The following is a 25,112-nucleotide window of genomic DNA, read 5'->3' as shown; positions in this document are numbered from 1 at the left end:
AGCGAATTTTTTGTGTTCTCGGGTGATTTCGTTGAAAGGGAATTTTTGCGTTCTAGGGTGATTTCATTGGAAGCGATTTTTTTGTGCTCTGGGATGATATCTTTGGAAGCAAATATTTATGTTCTCAGGAGATTTCTTTGGAAAAGAATTTTTTGTCTTCTGGGGTAATGTCTTTGGAAGAGAATTTTTTGTGTTCTCCGGTTTTTTCGATGGAAGCAAATTTTTGAAGTAGGGGGTCATTTCATTGGAAGCATGTTTTCTGTGCTCTGGAGTCATTTCGTTGGAAGCGAATTTTTTGTGCTCTGGTGTGATTTCGTTGGAAACGAATTTTTTGTGTTTTCGGGTGATTTCGTTGCAAGTGAATTTTTTGTGTTCTCAGGAGATTTCTTTGGAAAAGAATTTTTTTTCTTCTGGTGTAATGTCGTTGGAAGAGAATTTTTTGTGTTCTCCGGTTTTATCAATTGAAGCAATTTTTTGAAGTAGTGGGTCATTTCGTTGGAAGCTTGTTTTCTGTGCTCTGGAGTCATTTTGTTTGAAGCTAATTTTTTGTTTTCTTGGGTGATTTCGTTGGAAGCGAATATTTGTGTTCTCAGGAGATTTCATTGCAAGCGAATTTTTTGTATTCTGGTGTCATTTCGTTGGAAGCGAATTTTTTGTGTTCTCGGTGATTTCGTTGAAAGGGAATTTTTTGTGTTCTCAGGAGATTTCTTTGGAAAAGAATTTTTGGTCTTCTGGGGTAATGTCGTTGGAAGAGAATTTTTTGTGTTCTCCACTTTTTTCGATGGAAGCAATATTTTGAAATAGTGGGTCATTTCGTTGGAAGCGTGTTTTCTGTGATCTGGAGTCATTTGGTTGGAAGCGAATTTTTTGTACTCTGGGGTGATATCGTTGGAAGCGAATATTTGTCTTCTCAGGAGATTTCGTTGGAAAAGTATTTTTTGTCTTCTTGGGTAGTATCGTTGGATGAGAATTTTTTGTTTTCTCTGGTTTTTTGATGGAAGCTAATTTTTAAGTAGGGGGTCATTTCATTGGAAGCATGTTTTCTGTGCTCTGGAGTCATTTCGTTGGAAGCGAATTTTCTGTGCTCTGGGGTGATTTCATTGGAAGCAAATTTTTTGTGCTCTGGGCTGATATCATTAGAAGCGAATCTATGTGTTCTCAGGAGATTTCGTTGGAAAAGAATTTTTTGTCTTCTGGGGTAATGTCGTTGGAAGAGAATTTTTTGTGATCTCCGGTTTTGTCGATGGAAGCAAATTTTTGAAGTGGGTCATTTCGTTGGAAGCGTGTTTTCTGTGCTCTGGAGTCATTTCGTTGGAATCAAATTTCTGGTGCTCTGGGCTCCTTTCTTTGGAATCGAATATTTGTGTTCTCAGGAGATTTCGTTGCAAGCAAATTTTTTGTGTTCTGGAGTAATTTCCTTGGAAGCGAATTTTTTGTGTTCTCGCGTGATTTCTTTGAAAGGGAATTTTTGCGTTCTTGGGTGATTTCGTTGGAAGCGAATTTTTTGTGCTCTGGGATGATATCTTTGGAAGCAAATATTTGTGTTCTCAGGAGATTTCGTTGGAAAAGAATTTTTTGTGTTCTGGGGTAAGATCGTTGGAAGCGAATTTTTGGGTTCTCAAGTAATTTCGTTGAAAGGGAATTTTTGCATTCTAGGGTGATTTCGTTGGAAGCGATTTTTTTGCACTGGGATGTTATCTTTAGAAACTAATATTTGTGTTCTCAGGAGATTTCGTTGGAAAAGAATTTTTTGTCTTCTGGGGTAATATCTTTGGACGAGAATTTTTTGTGTTCTCCATTTTTTTCGATGGAAGCAAATTTTTGAAGTAGGGTATCCTTTCGTTGGAAGCGTGTTTTCTGTGTTTTCTGGAGTCATTTCGTTGGAAGCGAATTTTTTATGCTCTGGGGTGATTTCGTTGGAAGCGAATTTTTTGTGCTCTGGGATGATATCTTTGGAAGCGAATATTTATATTTTCAGGAGATTTCGTTGGAAAAGAATTTTTTTGTCTTCTGGGTTAATATAGTTGGAAGAGAATTTTTTGTGTTCTCCGTTTTTTTCGATGGAAGCAAATTTTTGAAGTAGGGGGTCATTTCGTTGGAAGCGTGTTTTCTGTGCTCTGGAGTCATTTCGTTGGAAACGAATTTTTTGTGCTCTGGGGTGATTTCGTTGGAAGCGAATTATTTGTGTTCTGGGGTGAATTCTTTGGAAGCGAATTTTTTGTGTTCTCGGGTGATTTTGTTGAAAGGGAATTATTGTGTTCTAGGGTGATTTCGTTGGAAGCAAATTTTTTGTGCTCTGGGATGATATCTTTGGAAGCGAATATTTGTGTTCTCAGAAGATATCATTGGAAATGAATTTTTTGCCTTCTGGGGTAATATCGTTGGAAGAGAATTCTTTGTGTTCTCTGGTTTTTTCGATGGAAGCAAATTTTTGAAGATGGGGGTTATTTCGTTGGAAGCGTGTTTTTGGTGCTCTGGAGTCATTTCATTAGAATCGAATTTTTTGTGCTTTGGGATGATATCTTTGGAAGCGAATATTTGTGTTCTCATGAGATTTTGTTTGAAAACAATTTTTTGTCTTCTGGGGTAATATCGTTGGAAGCGAATTTTTTGTGTTCTCAGGTCATTTCGTTGAAAGGGAAATTTTGTGTTCTAGGATAATTTTGTTGGAAGCGAATTTTTGTGCTCTGGGATTATTCCGTTGGAAGTGAAATTTTTGTATTCTCGGGTGATTTCATTGAAAGTGAATTTTTGTGTTCTAGGGTGATTTCGTTGGAAGCGAATTTTTTGTGCTCTGGGATGATATCTTTGGAAGCGAATATTTGTATTCTCAGGAGATTTCGTTAGAAAAGAATTTTTTGTCTTCTGGGATGATATCTTTGGAAGCGAATATTTGTGTTCTCAGGAGATTTCATTGGAAAAGAATTTTTTGTCTTCTGGGGTAATATAGTTGGAAGAGAATTTTTCGGGTTCTCCAGTTTTTTCAATCGAAGCATTTTTTTGAAGTAGGGGGTCATTTCTTTGGAAGCGTGTTTTCTGTGCTCTGGAATAATTTCGTCGGAAGCGAATTTTTGGTGCTCTGGGGTGATTTCTTTCGAAGCGAATATTTGTGTTCTCAGGAGATTTCGTTGCCAGCGAATTTTTTGTGTTCTGGTGTAATTTTGTTGGAAGCGAATTTTTTGTGCTCTGGGATGATATCTTTGGAAGCGAATATTGGTGTTCTCAGGAGATTTTGTTGGAAAAGAATTTTTTTGTCTTCTGGGGTAATGTCGTTGGAAGAGAATTTTTTCTGTTTTCCTGTTTTTTCGATGGAAACAAATTTTGAAGTAACGTGTCATTTAGTTGGAAGCATGTTTTCTGTGCTCTGGAACAATTTCTTTGAAAGCGAATTTTTTGTATTCTGTTGTAATTTTGTTGGAAGCGAATTTTTTGTTTTCTCGGGTGATTTCGTTGAAAGGGAGTTTTTGTGTTCTAGGGTGATTTCGTTGGAATCGAATTTTTTGTGCTCTGGGGTGATTTCGTTGGAAGCGAATTTTTTTTGGGTTATCGGGTGATTTCGTTGAAAGGGAATTTTTGCGTTCTAGGGAGATTTCATTGAAATGATTTTTTGTGCTCTGGGATGATATCTTTGGAAGCAATATTTGTGTTCTCTGGAGATTTCGTTGCAAGCGAATTTTTTTTGTTCTGGAGTAATTTTTTTGGAAGCGAATTTTTTGGGTTCTCGGGTGGTTTCTTTGAAAGGGAATTTTTGTGTTCTAGGGTAATTTTGTTGTAAGCAAATTTTTTGTGCTCTGGGATGATATCTTTGGAAGTGAATATTTATGTTTTCAGGAGATTTCCTTGGAAAAGAATTTTTTGTCTTCTGGGGTAATATCGTTGGAAGAGAATTTTTTGTCTTCTCCGGTTTTTGCTATGGAAGCAAATTTTTGAAGAAGGGTGTCATTTCATTGGAAGCATGTTTTCTGTTGTCTGGAGTCATTTCATTGGAAGCAAATTTTTTGTACTCTGATGTGATTTTGTTGGAAGCGAATTTTTTGAGTCCTCGGGTGATTTCGTTGAAAGGAAATTTTTGCGTTCTAGGGTGATTTCGTTGGAAGCGAATTTTTTGTGCTCTGGAATGATATCTATGGAAGCGAATATTTGTGTACTCAGGAGATTTTGTTGGAAAATAATTTTTTGTCTTCTGGGGTAATATCATTGGAAGAGAATTTTTGGTCTTCTCCGTTTTTTTCGATGGAAGCAAATTTTTGAAGTAGGGTGTCATTTCGTTGGAAGCATGTTTTCGGGGTTCTGGAGTCATTTCATTGGAAGTAAATTTTTTGTACTCTGGTGTGATTTGGTTGGAAGCGAATTTTTTGTGTTCTCGGGTGATTTGGTAGCAAGTGAATTTTTTGTGTTCTCAGGAGATTTTTTTGGAAAAGAATTTTTGGTCTTCGGGGGTAATGCCGTTGGAAGAGAATTTTTTGTGTTCTCCGGTTTTTTCGATGGAAGCAAATTTTTGAAGTAGTGGGTCATTTCGTTGGAAGCGTGTTTTCTGTGCTCTGGAGTCATTTCGTTGGAATCAAATTTCTGGTGCTTTGCGCTCATTTCTTTGGAATCGAATATTTGTGTTCTCAGGAGATTTCGTTGCAAGCGAATTTTTTGTGTTCTGGAGTAATTTCCTTGGAAGCGAATTTTTTGTGTTCTCGCGTGATATCTTTAAAAGGGAATTTTTGCGTTCTTCGGTGATTTCGTTGGAAGCGAATTTTTTGTGCTCTGGGATGATATCTTTGGAAGCAAATATTTGTGTTCTCAGGAGATTTCGTTGGAAAAGAATTTTTTGTGTTCTGGGGTAAGATCGTTGGAAGCGAATTTTTTGGGTTCTCGAGTAATTTCGTTGAAAGGGAATTTTTGCATTCTAGGGTGATTTCGTTGGAAGCGATTTTTTTGCACTGGGATGTTATCTTTAGAATCTAATATTTGTGTTCTCAGGAGATTTCGTTGGAAAAGAATTTTTTGTCTTCTGGGGCAATATCGTTGGACGAGAATTTTTTGTGTTCTCCATTTTTTTCGATGGAAGCAAATTTTTGAAGTAGGGGGTCATTTCTTTGGAAGCGGGTTTTCTGTGCTCTGGAGTCATATCGTTGGAAGCTAATTTTTTGTGCTCTGGGGTGATTTCGTTGGAAGCGAATATTTGTGTTCTCAGGAGATTTCATTGCAAGCGAATTTTTTTGTATTCTGGAGTCATTTCTTTGGAAGCGAATTTTTTGTGTTCTCGGGTGATTTCGTTGAAAGGGAATTTTTGCGTTCTAGGGTGATTTCATTGGAAGCGATTTTTTTGTGCTCTGGGATGATATCTTTGGAAGCAAATATTTATGTTCTCAGGAGATTTCTTTGGAAAAGAATATTTTGTCTTCTGGGGTAATGTCTTTGGAAGAGAATTTTTTGTGTTCTCCGGTTTTTTCGATGGAAGCAAATTTTTGAAGTAGGGGGTCATTTCATTGGAAGCATGTTTTCTGTGCTCTGGAGTCATTTCGTTGAAAGCGAATTTTTTGTGCTCTGGTGTGATTTCATTGTAAACGAATTTTTTGTGTTTTCGGGTGATTTCGTTGCAAGTGAATTTTTTGTGTTCTCTGGAGATTTCTTTGGAAAAGAATTTTTTTTCTTCTGGGGTAATGTCGTTGGAAGAGAATTTTTTGTGTTCTCCGGTTTTATCAATTGAAGCAATTTTTTGAAGTAGTGGGTCATTTCGTTGGAAGCTTGTTTTCTGTGCTCTGGAGTCATTTTGTTTGAAGCGAATTTTTTGTTTTCTTGGGTGATTTCGTTGGAAGCGAATATTTGTGTTCTCAGGAGATTTCATTGCAAGCGAATTTTTTGTATTCTGTTGTCATTTCGTTGGAAGCGAATTTTTTGTGTTCTCGGTGATTTCGTTGAAAGGGAATTTTTTGTGTTCTCAGGAGATTTCTTTGGAAAAGAATTTTTGGTCTTCTGGGGTAATGTCGTTGGAAGAGAATTTTTTGTGTTCTCCACTTTTTTCGATGGAAGCAATATTTTGAAATAGTGGGTCATTTCGTTGGAAGCGTGTTTTCTGTGATCTGGAGTCATTTGGTTGGAAGCGAATTTTTTGTACTCTGGGGTGATATCGTTGGAAGCGAATATTTGTCTTCTCAGGAGATTTCGTTGGAAAAGTATTTTTTGTCTTCTGGGGTAGTATCGTTGGATGAGAATTTTTTGTTTTCTCTGGTTTTTTGATGGAAGCTAATTTTTAAGTAGGGGGTCATTTCATTGGAAGCATGTTTTCTGTGCTCTGGAGTCATTTCGTTGGAAGCGAATTTTCTGTGCTCTGGGGTGATTTCATTGGAAGCAAATTTTTTGTGCTCTGGGCTGATATCATTAGAAGCGAATCTATGTGTTCTCAGGAGATTTCGTTGGAAAAGAATTTTTTGTCTTCTGGGGTAATGTCGTTGGAAGAGAATTTTTTGTGATCTCCGGTTTTGTCGATGGAAGCAAATTTTTGAAGTGGGTCATTTCGTTGGAAGCGTGTTTTCTGTGCTCTGGAGTCATTTCGTTGGAATCAAATTTCTGGTGCTCTGGGCTCCTTTCTTTGGAATCGAATATTTGTGTTCTCAGGAGATTTCGTTGCAAGCAAATTTTTTGTGTTCTGGAGTAATTTCCTTGGAAGCGAATTTTTTGTGTTCTCGCGTGATTTCTTTGAAAGGGAATTTTTGCGTTCTTGGGTGATTTCATTGGAAGCGAATTTTTTGTGCTCTGGGATGATATCTTTGGAAGCAAATATTTGTGTTCTCAGGAGATTTCGTTGGAAAAGAATTTTTTGTGTTCTGGGGTAAGATCGTTGGAAGCGAATTTTTTGGGTTCTCAAGTAATTTCGTTGAAAGGGAATTTTTGCATTCTAGGGTGATTTCGTTGGAAGCGATTTTTTTGCACTGGGATGTTATCTTTAGAAACTAATATTTGTTTTCTCAGGAGATTTCGTTGGAAAAGAATTTTTTGTCTTCTGGGGTAATATCTTTGGACGAGAATTTTTTGTGTTCTCCATTTTTTTCGATGGAAGCAAATTTTTGAAGTAGGGTATCCTTTCGTTGGAAGCGTGTTTTCTGTGTTTTCTGGAGTCATTTTGTTGGAAGCGAATTTTTTATGCTCTGGGGTGATTTCGTTGGAAGCGAATTTTTTGTGCTCTGGGATGATATCTTTGGAAGCGAATATTTATATTTTCAGGAGATTTCGTTGGAAAAGAATTTTTTTGTCTTCTGGGTTAATATAGTTGGAAGAGAATTTTTTGTGTTCTCCGTTTTTTTCGATGGAAGCAAATTTTTGAAGTAGGGGGTCATTTCGTTGGAAGCGTGTTTTCTGTGCTCTGGAGTCATTTCGTTGGAAACGAATTTTTTGTGCTCTGGGGTGATTTCGTTGGAAGCGAATTATTTGTGTTCTGGGGTGAATTCTTTGGAATCGAATGTTTTGTGCTCTGGGGTGATTTCGTTGGAAGCGAATTTTTTTTGGGTTATCGGGTGATTTCGTTGAAAGGGAATTTTTGCGTTCTAGGGAGATTTCATTGAAATGATTTTTTGTGCTCTGGGATGATATCTTTGGAAGCAATATTTGTGTTCTCTGGAGATTTCGTTGCAAGCGAATTTTTTTTGTTCTGGAGTAATTTTTTTGGAAGCGAATTTTTTGGGTTCTCGGGTGGTTTCTTTGAAAGGGAATTTTTGTGTTCTAGGGTAATTTTGTTGTAAGCAAATTTTTTGTGCTCTGGGATGATATCTTTGGAAGTGAATATTTATGTTTTCAGGAGATTTCCTTGGAAAAGAATTTTTTGTCTTCTGGGGTAATATCGTTGGAAGAGAATTTTTTGTCTTCTCCGGTTTTTGCGATGGAAGCAAATTTTTGAAGAAGGGTGTCATTTCATTGGAAGCATGTTTTCTGTTGTCTGGAGTCATTTCATTGGAAGCAAATTTTTTGTACTCTGATGTGATTTTGTTGGAAGCGAATTTTTTGAGTCCTCGGGTGATTTCGTTGAAAGGAAATTTTTGCGTTCTAGGGTGATTTCGTTGGAAGCGAATTTTTTGTGCTCTGGAATGATATCTATGGAAGCGAATATTTGTGTACTCAGGAGATTTTGTTGGAAAATAATTTTTTGTCTTCTGGGGTAATATCATTGGAAGAGAATTTTTGGTCTTCTCCGTTTTTTTCGATGGAAGCAAATTTTTGAAGTAGGGTGTCATTTCGTTGGAAGCATGTTTTCGGGGTTCTGGAGTCATTTCATTGGAAGTAAATTTTTTGTACTCTGGTGTGATTTGGTTGGAAGCGAATTTTTTGTGTTCTCGGGTGATTTGGTAGCAAGTGAATTTTTTGTGTTCTCAGGAGATTTTTTTGGAAAAGAATTTTTGGTCTTCGGGGGTAATGCCGTTGGAAGAGAATTTTTTGTGTTCTCCGGTTTTTTCGATGGAAGCAAATTTTTGAAGTAGTGGGTCATTTCGTTGGAAGCGTGTTTTCTGTGCTCTGGAGTCATTTCGTTGGAATCAAATTTCTGGTGCTTTGCGCTCATTTCTTTGGAATCGAATATTTGTGTTCTCAGGAGATTTCGTTGCAAGCGAATTTTTTGTGTTCTGGAGTAATTTCCTTGGAAGCGAATTTTTTGTGTTCTCGCGTGATATCTTTAAAAGGGAATTTTTGCGTTCTTCGGTGATTTCGTTGGAAGCGAATTTTTTGTGCTCTGGGATGATATCTTTGGAAGCAAATATTTGTGTTCTCAGGAGATTTCGTTGGAAAAGAATTTTTTGTGTTCTGGGGTAAGATCGTTGGAAGCGAATTTTTTGGGTTCTCGAGTAATTTCGTTGAAAGGGAATTTTTGCATTCTAGGGTGATTTCGTTGGAAGCGATTTTTTTGCACTGGGATGTTATCTTTAGAATCTAATATTTGTGTTCTCAGGAGATTTCGTTGGAAAAGAATTTTTTGTCTTCTGGGGCAATATCGTTGGACGAGAATTTTTTGTGTTCTCCATTTTTTTCGATGGAAGCAAATTTTTGAAGTAGGGGGTCATTTCTTTGGAAGCGTGTTTTCTGTGCTCTGGAGTCATATCTTTGGAAGCTAATTTTTTGTGCTCTGGGGTGATTTCGTTGGAAGCGAATATTTGTGTTCTCAGGAGATTTCATTGCAAGCGAATTTTTTTGTATTCTGGAGTCATTTCTTTGGAAGCGAATTTTTTGTGTTCTCGGGTGATTTCGTTGAAAGGGAATTTTTGCGTTCTAGGGTGATTTCATTGGAAGCGATTTTTTTGTGCTCTGGGATGATATCTTTGGAAGCAAATATTTATGTTCTCAGGAGATTTCTTTGGAAAAGAATTTTTTGTCTTCTGGGGTAATGTCGTTGGAAGAGAATTTTTTGTGTTCTCCGGTTTTTTCGATGGAAGCAAATTTTTGAAGTAGGGGGTCATTTCATTGGAAGCATGTTTTCTGTGCTCTGGAGTCATTTCGTTGAAAGCGAATTTTTTGTGCTCTGGTGTGATTTCATTGGAAACGAATTTTTTGTGTTTTCGGGTGATTTCGTTGCAAGTGAATTTTTTGTGTTCTCTGGAGATTTCTTTGGAAAAGAATTTTTTTTCTTCTGGGGTAATGTCGTTGGAAGAGAATTTTTTGTGTTCTCCGGTTTTATCAATTGAAGCAATTTTTTGAAGTAGTGGGTCATTTCGTTGGAAGCTTGTTTTCTGTGCTCTGGAGTCATTTTGTTTGAAGCGAATTTTTTGTTTTCTTGGGTGATTTCGTTGGAAGCGAATATTTGTGTTCTCAGGAGATTTCATTGCAAGCGAATTTTTTGTATTCTGGTGTCATTTCGTTGGAAGCGAATTTTTTGTGTTCTCGGTGATTTCGTTGAAAGGGAATTTTTTGTGTTCTCAGGAGATTTCTTTGGAAAAGAATTTTTGGTCTTCTGGGGTAATGTCGTTGGAAGAGAATTTTTTGTGTTCTCCACTTTTTTCGATGGAAGCAATATTTTGAAATAGTGGGTCATTTCGTTGGAAGCGTGTTTTCTGTGATCTGGAGTCATTTGGTTGGAAGCGAATTTTTTGTACTCTGGGGTGATATCGTTGGAAGCGAATATTTGTCTTCTCAGGAGATTTCGTTGGAAAAGTATTTTTTGTCTTCTGGGGTAGTATCGTTGGATGAGAATTTTTTGTTTTCTCTGGTTTTTTGATGGAAGCTAATTTTTAAGTAGGGGGTCATTTCATTGGAAGCATGTTTTCTGTGCTCTGGAGTCATTTCGTTGGAAGCGAATTTTCTGTGCTCTGGGGTGATTTCATTGGAAGCAAATTTTTTGTGCTCTGGGCTGATATCATTAGAAGCGAATCTATGTGTTCTCAGGAGATTTCGTTGGAAAAGAATTTTTTGTCTTCTGGGGTAATGTCGTTGGAAGAGAATTTTTTGTGATCTCCGGTTTTGTCGATGGAAGCAAATTTTTGAAGTGGGTCATTTCGTTGGAAGCGTGTTTTCTGTGCTCTGGAGTCATTTCGTTGGAATCAAATTTCTGGTGCTCTGGGCTCCTTTCTTTGGAATCGAATATTTGTGTTCTCAGGAGATTTCGTTGCAAGCAAATTTTTTGTGTTCTGGAGTAATTTCCTTGGAAGCGAATTTTTTGTGTTCTCGCGTGATTTCTTTGAAAGGGAATTTTTGCGTTCTTGGGTGATTTCATTGGAAGCGAATTTTTTGTGCTCTGGGATGATATCTTTGGAAGCAAATATTTGTGTTCTCAGGAGATTTCGTTGGAAAAGAATTTTTTGTGTTCTGGGGTAAGATCGTTGGAAGCGAATTTTTTGGGTTCTCAAGTAATTTCGTTGAAAGGGAATTTTTGCATTCTAGGGTGATTTCGTTGGAAGCGATTTTTTTGCACTGGGATGTTATCTTTAGAAACTAATATTTGTTTTCTCAGGAGATTTCGTTGGAAAAGAATTTTTTGTCTTCTGGGGTAATATCTTTGGACGAGAATTTTTTGTGTTCTCCATTTTTTTCGATGGAAGCAAATTTTTGAAGTAGGGTATCCTTTCGTTGGAAGCGTGTTTTCTGTGTTTTCTGGAGTCATTTCGTTGGAAGCGAATTTTTTATGCTCTGGGGTGATTTCGTTGGAAGCGAATTTTTTGTGCTCTGGGATGATATCTTTGGAAGCGAATATTTATATTTTCAGGAGATTTCGTTGGAAAAGAATTTTTTTGTCTTCTGGGTTAATATAGTTGGAAGAGAATTTTTTGTGTTCTCCGTTTTTTTCGATGGAAGCAAATTTTTGAAGTAGGGGGTCATTTCGTTGGAAGCGTGTTTTCTGTGCTCTGGAGTCATTTCGTTGGAAACGAATTTTTTGTGCTCTGGGGTGATTTCGTTGGAAGCGAATTATTTGTGTTCTGGGGTGAATTCTTTGGAATCGAATTTTTTGTGCTCTGGGGTGATTTCGTTGGAAGCGAATTTTTTTTGGGTTATCGGGTGATTTCGTTGAAAGGGAATTTTTGCGTTCTAGGGAGATTTCATTGAAATGATTTTTTGTGCTCTGGGATGATATCTTTGGAAGCAATATTTGTGTTCTCTGGAGATTTCGTTGCAAGCGAATTTTTTTTGTTCTGGAGTAATTTTTTTGGAAGCGAATTTTTTGGGTTCTCGGGTGGTTTCTTTGAAAGGGAATTTTTGTGTTCTAGGGTAATTTTGTTGTAAGCAAATTTTTTGTGCTCTGGGATGATATCTTTGGAAGTGAATATTTATGTTTTCAGGAGATTTCTTTGGAAAAGAATTTTTTGTCTTCTGGGGTAATATCGTTGGAAGAGAATTTTTTGTCTTCTCCGGTTTTTGTGATGGAAGCAAATTTTTGAAGAAGGGTGTCATTTCATTGGAAGCATGTTTTCTGTTGTCTGGAGTCATTTCATTGGAAGCAAATTTTTTGTACTCTGGTGTGATTTTGTTGGAAGCGAATTTTTTGAGTCCTCGGGTGATTTCGTTGAAAGGAAATTTTTGCGTTCTAGGGTGATTTCGTTGGAAGCGAATTTTTTGTGCTCTGGAATGATATCTATGGAAGCGAATATTTGTGTACTCAGGAGATTTTGTTGGAAAATAATTTTTTGTCTTCTGGGGTAATATCATTGGAAGAGAATTTTTGGTCTTCTCCGTTTTTTTCGATGGAAGCAAATTTTTGAAGTAGGGTGTCATTTCGTTGGAAGCGTGTTTTCGGTGTTCTGGAGTCATTTCATTGGAAGTAAATTTTTTGTACTCTGGTGTGATTTGGTTGGAAGCGAATTTTTTGTGTTCTCGGGTGATTTGGTAGCAAGTGAATTTTTTGTGTTCTCAGGAGATTTTTTTGGAAAAGAATTTTTGGTCTTCGGGGGTAATGCCGTTGGAAGAGAATTTTTTGTGTTCTCCGGTTTTTTCGATGGAAGCAAATTTTTGAAGTAGTGGGTCATTTCGTTGGAAGCGTGTTTTCTGTGCTCTGGAGTCATTTCGTTGGAATCAAATATCTGGTGCTTTGCGCTCATTTCTTTGGAATCGAATATTTGTGTTCTCAGGAGATTTCGTTGCAAGCGAATTTTTTGTGTTCTGGAGTAATTTCCTTGGAAGCGAATTTTTTGTGTTCTCGCGTGATATCTTTAAAAGGGAATTTTTGCGTTCTTCGGTGATTTCGTTGGAAGCGAATTTTTTGTGCTCTGGGATGATATCTTTGGAAGCAAATATTTGTGTTCTCAGGAGATTTCGTTGGAAAAGAATTTTTTGTGTTCTGGGGTAAGATCGTTGGAAGCGAATTTTTTGGGTTCTCGAGTAATTTCGTTGAAAGGGAATTTTTGCATTCTAGGGTGATTTCGTTGGAAGCGATTTTTTTGCACTGGGATGTTATCTTTAGAATCTAATATTTGTGTTCTCAGGAGATTTCGTTGGAAAAGAATTTTTTGTCTTCTGGGGTAATATCGTTGGACGAGAATTTTTTGTGTTCTCCATTTTTTTCGATGGAAGCAAATTTTTGAAGTAGGGTGTCATTTCGTTGGAAGCGTGTTTTCTGTGTTCTGGAGTCATTTCTTTGGAAGCAAATTTTTTGTGCTCTGGGATGATTTCGTTGGAAGCGAATTTTTTGTGCTCTGGGATGATATCTTTGGAAGCGAATATTTATATTCTCAGGAGATTTCGTTGGAAAAGAATTTTTGTCTTCTGGGGTAATATAGTTGGAAGAGAATTTTTTGTGTTCTCCGTTTTTTTCGATGGAAGCAAATTTTTGAAGTAGGGGGTCATTTCGTTGGAAGCGTGTTTTCTGTGCTCTGGAGTCATTTCGTTGGAAATGAATTTTTTGTGCTCTGTGGTGATTTCTTTGGAAGCGAATTTTTTGTGTTCTCGGGTGATTTTGTTGAAAGGGAATTATTGTGTTCTAGGGTGATTTCGTTGGAAGCAAATTTTTTGTGCTCTGGGATGATATCTTTGGAAGCGAATATTTGTGTTCTCAGAAGATATCATTGGAAATGAATTTTTTGCCTTCTGGGGTAATATCGTTGGAAGAGAATTCTTTGTGTTCTCTGGTTTTTTCGATGGAAGCAAATTTTTGAAGATGGAGGTTATTTCGTTGGAAGCGTGTTTTTGGTGTTCTGGAGTCATTTCATTAGAATTGAATTTTTTGTGCTTTGGGATGATATCTTTGGAAGCGAATATTTGTGTTCTCATGAGATTTTGTTTGAAAACAATTTTTTGTCTTCTGGGGTAATATCGTTGGAAGCGAATTTTTTGTGTTCTCAGGTCATTTCGTTGAAAGGGAAATTTTGTGTTCTAGGATAATTTTGTTGGAAGCGAATTTTTGTGCTCTGGGATTATTCCGTTAGAAGTGAAATTTTTGTATTCTCGGGTGATTTCATTGAAAGTGAATTTTTGTGTTCTAGGGTGATTTCGTTGGAAGCGAATTTTTTGTGCTCTGGGATGATATCTTTGGAAGCGAATATTTGTATTCTCAGGAGATTTCGTTAGAAAAGAATTTTTTGTCTTCTGGGATGATATCTTTGGAAGCGAATATTTGTGTTCTCAGGAGATTTCATTGGAAAAGAATTTTTTGTCTTCTGGGGTAATATAGTTGGAAGAGAATTTTTCGGGTTCTCCAGTTTTTTCAATCGAAGCATTTTTTTGAAGTAGGGGGTCATTTCTTTGGAAGCGTGTTTTCTGTGCTCTGGAATAATTTCGTCGGAAGCGAATTTTTGGTGCTCTGGGGTGATTTCTTTCGAAGCGAATATTTGTGTTCTCAGGAGATTTCGTTGCCAGCGAATTTTTTGTGTTCTGGTGTAATTTTGTTGGAAGCGAATTTTTTGTGCTCTGGGATGATATCTTTGGAAGCGAATATTGGTGTTCTCAGGAGATTTTGTTGGAAAAGAATTTTTTTGTCTTCTGGGGTAATGTCGTTGGAAGAGAATTTTTTCTGTTTTCCTGTTTTTTCGATGGAAACAAATTTTGAAGTAACGTGTCATTTAGTTGGAAGCATGTTTTCTGTGCTCTGGAACAATTTCTTTGAAAGCGAATTTTTTGTATTCTGTTGTAATTTTGTTGGAAGCGAATTTTTTGTTTTCTCGGGTGATTTCGTTGAAAGGGAGTTTTTGTGTTCTAGGGTGATTTCGTTGGAATCGAATTTTTTGTGCTCTGGGGTGATTTCGTTGGAAGCGAATTTTTTTTGGGTTATCGGGTGATTTCGTTGAAAGGGAATTTTTGCGTTCTAGGGAGATTTCATTGAAATGATTTTTTGTGCTCTGGGATGATATCTTTGGAAGCAATATTTGTGTTCTCTGGAGATTTCGTTGCAAGCGAATTTTTTTTGTTCTGGAGTAATTTTTTTGGAAGCGAATTTTTTGGGTTCTCGGGTGGTTTCTTTGAAAGGGAATTTTTGTGTTCTAGGGTAATTTTGTTGTAAGCAAATTTTTTGTGCTCTGGGATGATATCTTTGGAAGTGAATATTTATGTTTTCAGGAGATTTCCTTGGAAAAGAATTTTTTGTCTTCTGGGGTAATATCGTTGGAAGAGAATTTTTTGTCTTCTCCGGTTTTTGCGATGGAAGCAAATTTTTGAAGAAGGGTGTCATTTCATTGGAAGCATGTTTTCTGTTGTCTGGAGTCATTTCATTGGAAGCAAATTTTTTGTACTCTGGTGTGATTTTGTTGGAAGCGAATTTTTTGAGTCCTCGGGTGATTTCGTTGAAAGGAAATTTTTGCGTTCTAGGGTGATTTCGTTGGAAGCGAATTTTTTGTGCTCTGGAATGATATCTATGGAAGCGAATATTTGTGTACTCAGGAGATTTTGTTGGAAAATAATTTTTTGTCTTCTGGGGTAATATCATTGGAAGAGAATTTTTGGTCTTCTCCGTTTTTTTCGATGGAAGCAAATTTTTGAAGTAGGGTGTCATTTCGTTGGAAGCGTGTTTTCGGGGTTCTGGAGTCATTTCATTGGAAGTAAATTTTTTGTACTCTGGTGTGATTTGGTTGGAAGCGAATTTTTTGTGTTCTCGGGTGATTTGGTAGCAAGTGAATTTTTTGTGTTCTCAGGAGATTTTTTTGGAAAAGAATTTTTGGTCTTCGGGGGTAATGCCGTTGGAAGAGAATTTTTTGTGTTCTCCGGTTTTTTCGATGGAAGCAAATTTTTGAAGTAGTGGGTCATTTCGTTGGAAGCGTGTTTTCTGTGCTCTGGAGTCATTTCGTTGGAATCAAATTTCTGGTGCTTTGCGCTCATTTCTTTGGAATCGAATATTTGTGTTCTCAGGAGATTTCGTTGCAAGCGAATTTTTTGTGTTCTGGAGTAATTTCCTTGGAAGCGAATTTTTTGTGTTCTCGCGTGATATCTTTAAAAGGGAATTTTTGCGTTCTTCGGTGATTTCGTTGGAAGCGAATTTTTTGTGCTCTGGGATGATATCATTGGAAGCAAATATTTGTGTTCTCAGGAGATTTCGTTGGAAAAGAATTTTTTGTGTTCTGGGGTAAGATCGTTGGAAGCGAATTTTTTGGGTTCTCGAGTAATTTCGTTGAAAGGGAATTTTTGCATTCTAGGGTGATTTCGTTGGAAGCGATTTTTTTGCACTGGGATGTTATCTTTAGAATCTAATATTTGTGTTCTCAGGAGATTTCGTTGGAAAAGAATTTTTTGTCTTCTGGGGCAATATCGTTGGACGAGAATTTTTTGTGTTCTCCATTTTTTTCGATGGAAGCAAATTTTTGAAGTAGGGTGTCATTTCGTTGGAAGCGTGTTTTCTGTGTTCTGGAGTCATTTCTTTGGAAGCAAATTTTTTGTGCTCTGGGATGATTTCGTTGGAAGCGAATTTTTTGTGCTCTGGGATGATATCTTTGGAAGCGAATATTTATATTCTCAGGAGATTTCGTTGGAAAAGAATTTTCGTCTTCTGGGGTAATATAGTTGGAAGAGAATTTTTTGTGTTCTCCGTTTTTTTCGATGGGAGCAAATTTTTGAAGTAGGGGGTCATTTCGTTGGAAGCGTGTTTTCTGTGCTCTGGAGTCATTTCGTTGGAAATGAATTTTTTGTGCTCTGTGGTGATTTCTTTGGAAGCGAATTTTTTGTGTTCTCGGGTGATTTTGTTGAAAGGGAATTATTGTGTTCTAGGGTGATTTCGTTGGAAGCAAATTTTTTGTGCTCTGGGATGATATCTTTGGAAGCGAATATTTGTGTTCTCAGAAGATTTCATTGGAAAAGAATTTTTTGCCTTCTGGGGTAATATCGTTGGAAGAGAATTCTTTGTGTTCTCCGGTTTTTTCGATGGAAGCAAATTTTTGAAGATGGGGGTTATTTCGTTGGAAGCATGTTTTTGGTGCTCTGGAGTCATTTCATTAGAATTGAATTTTTTGTGCTTTGGGATGATATCTTTGGAAGTGAATATTTGTGTTCTCATTAGATTTCGTTTGAAAACAATTTTTTGTCTTCTGGGGTAATATCGTTGGAAGCGAATTTTTTGTGTTCTCAGGTCATTTCGTTGAAAGGGAAATTTTGTGTTCTAGGATAATTTTGTTGGAAGCTAATTTTTGTGCTCTGGGATGATTCCGTTGGAAGTCAATTTTTTGTATTCTCGGGTGATTTCATTGAAAGTGAATTTTTGTGTTCTCAGGGTGATTTCGTTGAAAGGGAATTTTTGTGTTCTAGTGTAATTTCGTTGGAAGCGATTATATTGTGCTCTGGGATGTTATCTTTGGAAGCGAATATTTTTGTTCTCAGGAGATTTTGTTGGAAAAGAATTTTTTGCCTTCTGGGGTAATATCATTGGAAGAGAATTTTTTGTGTTCTCCGGTTTTTTCGATGGAAGCAAATTTTTGAAGTAGGGGGTCATTTCGTTGGAAGTGTGTATTCTGTGCTCTGGAGTCATTACGTTGGAAGCGAATTTTCTGTGTTCTGCGATAATTTCTTTGGAAGCGAATTTTTTGTGTTCTCGGGTGATTTCCATGATAGAGAATTTTTGTGTTCTAGGGTGATTTCGTTGGAAGCCAATTTTTTGTCCTCTGGGATGATATCTTTGGAAGCGAATATCTGTGTTCTCAGGAGGTTTCATTGGAAAAGAATTTTTTGTCTTATGGGGTAATATCGTTGGAAGAGAATTTTTTGTGTTTTCTGGTTTTTTCGATGGAAGCAAATTTTTGAGGTAGGAGGTCATTTTGTTGGAAGCGTGTTTTCTGTGCTCTGGAGTCCTTTCGTTGGAAGCAAATTTTTTGTGCTCTGGGGTGATTTCGTTGGAAGCGAATATTTGTGTTCTCAGAAGATTTCGTTGCAAGTGAATTTTTTGTGTTCTGGAGTAATTTCCTTGGAAGAAAATTTTTTGTGTTCTCGGGTGATTTCCATGAAAGGGAATTTTTGTGTTCTAGGGTGATTTCATAGGAAGTGAATTTTTTTGCTCTGGGATGATATCTTTGGAAGCGAATATTTGTGTTCTCAGGAGATTTCGTTGGAAAAGAATTTTTTGCCTTCTGGGGTAATATCGTTGGAAGAGATTATTTGTGTTCTCCGGTTTTTTCGATGGAAACAAATTTTGAAGTAACGTGTCATTTAGTCGGAAGCATGTTTTCTGTGCTCTGGAACAATTTCGTTGAAAGCGAATTTTTTGTGTTCTGGTGTAATTTTGTTGGAAGCGAGTTTTTGGTTTCTCGGGTGATTTCGTTGAAAGGGAGTTTTTGTGTTCTAGGGTGATTTCATTGGAAGCGAATTTTTTGTGCTCTGGGGTGATTTCGTTGGAAGCGAATATTTGTGTTCTCAGAAGATTTCATTGGAAAAGAATTTTTTGCCTTCTGGGGTAATATCGTTGGAAGAGAATTCTTTGTGTTCTCCGGTTTTTTCGATGGAAGCAAATTTTTGAAGATGGGGGTTATTTCGTTGGAAGCATGTTTTTGGTGCTCTGGAGTCATTTCATTAGAATTGAATTTTTTGTGCTTTGGGATGATATCTTTGGAAGCGAATATTTGTGTTCTCATGAGATTTCGTTTGAAAACAATTTTTTGTCTTCTGGGGTAATATCGTTGGAAGCGAATTTTTTGTGTTCTCAGGTCATTTCGTTGAAAGGGAAATTTTGTGTTCTAGGATAATTTTGTTGGAAGCGAATTTTTGTGCTCTGGGATGATTCCGTTGGAAGTCAATTTTTTGTATTCTCGGGTGATTTCATTGAAAGTGAATTTTTGTGTTCTCAGGGTGATTTCGTTGAAAGGGAATTTTTGTGTTCTAGTGTAATTTTGTTGGAAGCGAATATATTGTGCTCTGGGATGATATCTTTGGAAGCGAATATTTTTGTTCTCAGGAGATTTCGTTGGAAAAGAATTTTTTGCCTTCTGGGGTAATATCATTGGAAGAGAATTTTTTGTGTTCTCCGGTTTTTTCGATGGAAGCAAATTTTTGAAGTAGGGGGTCATTTCGTTGGAAGTGTGTATTCTGTGCTCTGGAGTCATTACGTTGGAAGCGAATTTTTTGTGTTCTGCGATAATTTCTTTGGAAGCGAATTTTTTGTGTTCTCGGGTGATTTCCATGATAGAGAATTTTTGTGTTCTAGGGTGATTTCGTTGGAAGCCAATTTTTTGTCCTCTGGGATGATATCTTTGGAAGCGAATATCTGTGTTCTCAGGAGGTTTCATTGGAAAAGAATTTTTTGTCTTATGGGGTAATATCGTTGGAAGAGAATTTTTTGTGTTTTCTGGTTTTTTCGATGGAAGCAAATTTTTGAGGTAGGAGGTCATTTTCTTGGAAGCGTGTTTTCTGTGCTCTGGAGTCCTTTCGTTGGAAGCAAATTTTTTGTGCTCTGGGGTGATTTCGTTGGAAGCGAATATTTGTGTTCTCAGAAGATTTCGTTGCAAGTGAATTTTTTGTGTTCTGGAGTAATTTCCTTGGAAGAAAATTTTTTGTGTTCTCGGGTGATTTCCATGAAAGGGAATTTTTGTGTTCTAGGGTGATTTCATAGGAAGTGAATTTTTTTGCTCTGGGATGATATCTTTGGAAGCGAATATTTGTGTTCTCAGGAGATTTCGTTGGAAAAGAATTTTTTGCCTTCTGGGGTAATATCGTTGGAAGAGATTATTTGTGTTCTCCGGTTTTTTCGATGGAAACAAATTTTGAAGTAACGTGTCATTTAGTTGGAAGCATGTTTTCTGTGCTCTGGAACAATTTCGTTGAAAGCGAATTTTTTGTGTTCTGGTGTAATTTTGTTGGAAGCGAGTTTTTGGTTTCTCGGGTGATTTCGTTGAAAGGGAGTTTTTGTGTTCTAGGGTGATTTCATTGGAAGCGAATTTTTTGTGCTCTGGGGTGATTTCGTTGGAAGCGAATATTTGTGTTCTCAGAAGATTTCATTGGAAAAGAATTTTTTGCCTTCTGGGGTAATATCGTTGGAAGAGAATTCTTTGTGTTCTCCGGTTTTTTCGATGGAAGCAAATTTTTGAAGATGGGGGTTATTTCGTTGGAAGCATGTTTTTGGTGCTCTGGAGTCATTTCATTAGAATTGAATTTTTTGTGCTTTGGGATGATATCTTTGGAAGCGAATATTTGTGTTCTCATGAGATTTCGTTTGAAAACAATTTTTTGTCTTCTGGGGTAATATCGTTGGAAGCGAATTTTTTGTGTTCTCAGGTCATTTCGTTGAAAGGGAAATTTTGTGTTCTAGGATAATTTTGTTGGAAGCGAATTTTTGTGCTCTGGGATGATTCCGTTGGAAGTCAATTTTTTGTATTCTCGGGTGATTTCATTGAAAGTGAATTTTTGTGTTCTCAGGGTGATTTCGTTGAAAGGGAATTTTTGTGTTCTAGTGTAATTTTGTTGGAAGCGAATATATTGTGCTCTGGGATGATATCTTTGGAAGCGAATATTTTTGTTCTCAGGAGATTTCGTTGGAAAAGAATTTTTTGCCTTCTGGGGTAATATCATTGGAAGAGAATTTTTTGTGTTCTCCGGTTTTTTCGATGGAAGCAAATTTTTGAAGTAGGGGGTCATTTCGTTGGAAGTGTGTATTCTGTGCTCTGGAGTCATTACGTTGGAAGCGAATTTTCTGTGTTCTGCGATAATTTCTTTGGAAGCGAATTTTTTGTGTTCTCGGGTGATTTCCATGATAGAGAATTTTTGTGTTCTAGGGTGATTTCGTTGGAAGCCAATTTTTTGTCCTCTGGGATGATATCTTTGGAAGCGAATATCTGTGTTCTCAGGAGGTTTCATTGGAAAAGAATTTTTTGTCTTATGGGGTAATATCGTTGGAAGAGAATTTTTTGTGTTTTCTGGTTTTTTCGATGGAAGCAAATTTTTGAGGTAGGAGGTCATTTTGTTGGAAGCGTGTTTTCTGTGCTCTGGAGTCCTTTCGTTGGAAGCAAATTTTTTGTGCTCTGGGGTGATTTCGTTGGAAGCGAATATTTGTGTTCTCAGAAGATTTCGTTGCAAGTGAATTTTTTGTGTTCTGGAGTAATTTCCTTGGAAGAAAATTTTTTGTGTTCTCGGGTGATTTCCATGAAAGGGAATTTTTGTGTTCTAGGGTGATTTCATAGGAAGTGAATTTTTTTGCTCTGGGATGATATCTTTGGAAGCGAATATTTGTGTTCTCAGGAGATTTCGTTGGAAAAGAATTTTTTGCCTTCTGGGGTAATATCGTTGGAAGAGATTATTTGTGTTCTCCGGTTTTTTCGATGGAAACAAATTTTGAAGTAACGTGTCATTTAGTCGGAAGCATGTTTTCTGTGCTCTGGAACAATTTCGTTGAAAGCGAATTTTTTGTGTTCTGGTGTAATTTTGTTGGAAGCGAGTTTTTGGTTTCTCGGGTGATTTCGTTGAAAGGGAGTTTTTGTGTTCTAGGGTGATTTCATTGGAAGCGAATTTTTTGTGCTCTGGGGTGATTTCGTTGGAAGCGAATATTTGTGTTCTCAGAAGATTTCATTGGAAAAGAATTTTTTGCCTTCTGGGGTAATATCGTTGGAAGAGAATTCTTTGTGTTCTCCGGTTTTTTCGATGGAAGCAAATTTTTGAAGATGGGGGTTATTTCGTTGGAAGCATGTTTTTGGTGCTCTGGAGTCATTTCATTAGAATTGAATTTTTTGTGCTTTGGGATGATATCTTTGGAAGCGAATATTTGTGTTCTCATGAGATTTCGTTTGAAAACAATTTTTTGTCTTCTGGGGTAATATCGTTGGAAGCGAATTTTTTGTGTTCTCAGGTCATTTCGTTGAAAGGGAAATTTTGTGTTCTAGGATAATTTTGTTGGAAGCGAATTTTTGTGCTCTGGGATGATTCCGTTGGAAGTCAATTTTTTGTATTCTCGGGTGATTTCATTGAAAGTGAATTTTTGTGTTCTCAGGGTGATTTCGTTGAAAGGGAATTTTTGTGTTCTAGTGTAATTTTGTTGGAAGCGAATATATTGTGCTCTGGGATGATATCTTTGGAAGCGAATATTTTTGTTCTCAGGAGATTTCGTTGGAAAAGAATTTTTTGCCTTCTGGGGTAATATCATTGGAAGAGAATTTTTTGTGTTCTCCGGTTTTTTCGATGGAAGCAAATTTTTGAAGTAGGGGGTCATTTCGTTGGAAGTGTGTATTCTGTGCTCTGGAGTCATTACGTTGGAAGCGAATTTTTTGTGTTCTGCGATAATTTCTTTGGAAGCGAATTTTTTGTGTTCTCGGGTGATTTCCATGATAGAGAATTTTTGTGTTCTAGGGTGATTTCGTTGGAAGCCAATTTTTTGTCCTCTGGGATGATATCTTTGGAAGCGAATATCTGTGTTCTCAGGAGGTTTCATTGGAAAAGAATTTTTTGTCTTATGGGGTAATATCGTTGGAAGAGAATTTTTTGTGTTTTCTGGTTTTTTCGATGGAAGCAAATTTTTGAGGTAGGAGGTCATTTTGTTGGAAGCGTGTTTTCTGTGCTCTGGAGTCCTTTCGTTGGAAGCAAATTTTTTGTGCTCTGGGGTGATTTCGTTGGAAGCGAATATTTGTGTTCTCAGAAGATTTCGTTGCAAGTGAATTTTTTGTGTTCTGGAGTAATTTCCTTGGAAGAAAATTTTTTGTGTTCTCGGGTGATTTCCATGAAAGGGAATTTTTGTGTTCTAGGGTGATTTCATAGGAAGTGAATTTTTTTGCTCTGGGATGATATCTTTGGAAGCGAATATTTGTGTTCTCAGGAGATTTCGTTGGAAAAGAATTTTTTGCCTTCTGGGGTAATATCGTTGGAAGAGATTATTTGTGTTCTCCGGTTTTTTCGATGGAAACAAATTTTGAAGTAACGTGTCATTTAGTCGGAAGCATGTTTTCTGTGCTCTGGAACAATTTCGTTGAAAGCGAATTTTTTGTGTTCTGGTGTAATTTTGTTGGAAGCGAGTTTTTGGTTTCTCGGGTGATTTCGTTGAAAGGGAGTTTTTGTGTTCTAGGGTGATTTCATTGGAAGCGAATTTTTTGTGCTCTGGGGTGATTTCGTTGGAAGCGAATATTTGTGTTCTCAGAAGATTTCATTGGAAAAGAATTTTTTGCCTTCTGGGGTAATATCGTTGGAAGAGAATTCTTTGTGTTCTCCGGTTTTTTCGATGGAAGCAAATTTTTGAAGATGGGGGTTATTTCGTTGGAAGCATGTTTTTGGTGCTCTGGAGTCATTTCATTAGAATTGAATTTTTTGTGCTTTGGGATGATATCTTTGGAAGCGAATATTTGTGTTCTCATGAGATTTCGTTTGAAAACAATTTTTTGTCTTCTGGGGTAATATCGTTGGAAGCGAATTTTTTGTGTTCTCAGGTCATTTCGTTGAAAGGGAAATTTTGTGTTCTAGGATAATTTTGTTGGAAGCGAATTTTTGTGCTCTGGGATGATTCCGTTGGAAGTCAATTTTTTGTATTCTCGGGTGATTTCATTGAAAGTGAATTTTTGTGTTCTCAGGGTGATTTCGTTGAAAGGGAATTTTTGTGTTCTAGTGTAATTTTGTTGGAAGCGAATATATTGTGCTCTGGGATGATATCTTTGGAAGCGAATATTTTTGTTCTCAGGAGATTTCGTTGGAAAAGAATTTTTTGCCTTCTGGGGTAATATCATTGGAAGAGAATTTTTTGTGTTCTCCGGTTTTTTCGATGGAAGCAAATTTTTGAAGTAGGGGGTCATTTCGTTGGAAGTGTGTATTCTGTGCTCTGGAGTCATTACGTTGGAAGCGAATTTTTTGTGTTCTGCGATAATTTCTTTGGAAGCGAATTTTTTGTGTTCTCGGGTGATTTCCATGATAGAGAATTTTTGTGTTCTAGGGTGATTTCGTTGGAAGCCAATTTTTTGTCCTCTGGGATGATATCTTTGGAAGCGAATATCTGTGTTCTCAGGAGGTTTCATTGGAAAAGAATTTTTTGTCTTATGGGGTAATATCGTTGGAAGAGAATTTTTTGTGTTTTCTGGTTTTTTCGATGGAAGCAAATTTTTGAGGTAGGAGGTCATTTTCTTGGAAGCGTGTTTTCTGTGCTCTGGAGTCCTTTCGTTGGAAGCAAATTTTTTGTGCTCTGGGGTGATTTCGTTGGAAGCGAATATTTGTGTTCTCAGAAGATTTCGTTGCAAGTGAATTTTTTGTGTTCTGGAGTAATTTCCTTGGAAGAAAATTTTTTGTGTTCTCGGGTGATTTCCATGAAAGGGAATTTTTGTGTTCTAGGGTGATTTCATAGGAAGTGAATTTTTTTGCTCTGGGATGATATCTTTGGAAGCGAATATTTGTGTTCTCAGGAGATTTCGTTGGAAAAGAATTTTTTGCCTTCTGGGGTAATATCGTTGGAAGAGATTATTTGTGTTCTCCGGTTTTTTCGATGGAAACAAATTTTGAAGTAACGTGTCATTTAGTTGGAAGCATGTTTTCTGTGCTCTGGAACAATTTCGTTGAAAGCGAATTTTTTGTGTTCTGGTGTAATTTTGTTGGAAGCGAGTTTTTTGTTTTCTCGGGTGATTTCGTTGAAAGGGAGTTTTTGTGTTCTAGGGTGATTTCATTGGAAGCAAATTTTTTGTGCTCTGGGGTGATTTCGTTGGAAGCGAATTTTTTGGGTTATCGGGTGATTTCGTTGAAAGGGAATTTTTGCGTTCTAGGGAGATTTCATTGAAATGATTTTTTGTGCTCTGGGATGATATCTTTGGAAGCGAATATTTGTGTTCTAAGGAGATTTCAATGGAAAAGAATTTTTTGTCTTCGGGGGTAATGTCGTTGGAAGAGAATTTTTTGTGTTCTCCGGTTTTTTCGATGGAAGCAATTTTTTGAAGTAGGGGGTCATTTCGTTGGAAGCGTATTTCCGGTGCTCAGGAGTCATTTCGTTGAAAGCGAATTTTTTGTGCTCTGGGGTGATTTCTTTAGAAGCGAATTTTTTTGTGTTCTCGTGTGATATCGTTGAAAGGGAATTTTTGTGTTCTAGGGTGATTTCCTTGGAAGCGAATTTTTTGTGCTCTGCGAAGATATCATTGGAAGCGAATATTTGTGTTCTCAGGAGATTTCGTTGGAAAAGAATTTTTTGTCTTTTGGGTTAATATCATTGGAAGAGAATTTTTTGTTTTCTCCGGTTTTTTCGATGGAAACAAATTTTTGAAGTAGGGCGTCATTTCATTGGAAGCATGTTTTCTGTGCTCTGGAGTCATTTAGTTGGAAGCGAATTTTTTGTTCTCTGGGGTGATTTCGTTGGAAGCGAATTTTTTCTG

The sequence above is a fragment of the Meriones unguiculatus genome, chromosome 5, assembly GCF_030254825.1.
Source record: "Meriones unguiculatus strain TT.TT164.6M chromosome 5, Bangor_MerUng_6.1, whole genome shotgun sequence".
NCBI classification, from domain to species: domain Eukaryota; kingdom Metazoa; phylum Chordata; class Mammalia; order Rodentia; family Muridae; genus Meriones; species Meriones unguiculatus.
This window is presented reverse-complemented; position numbering follows the sequence as displayed.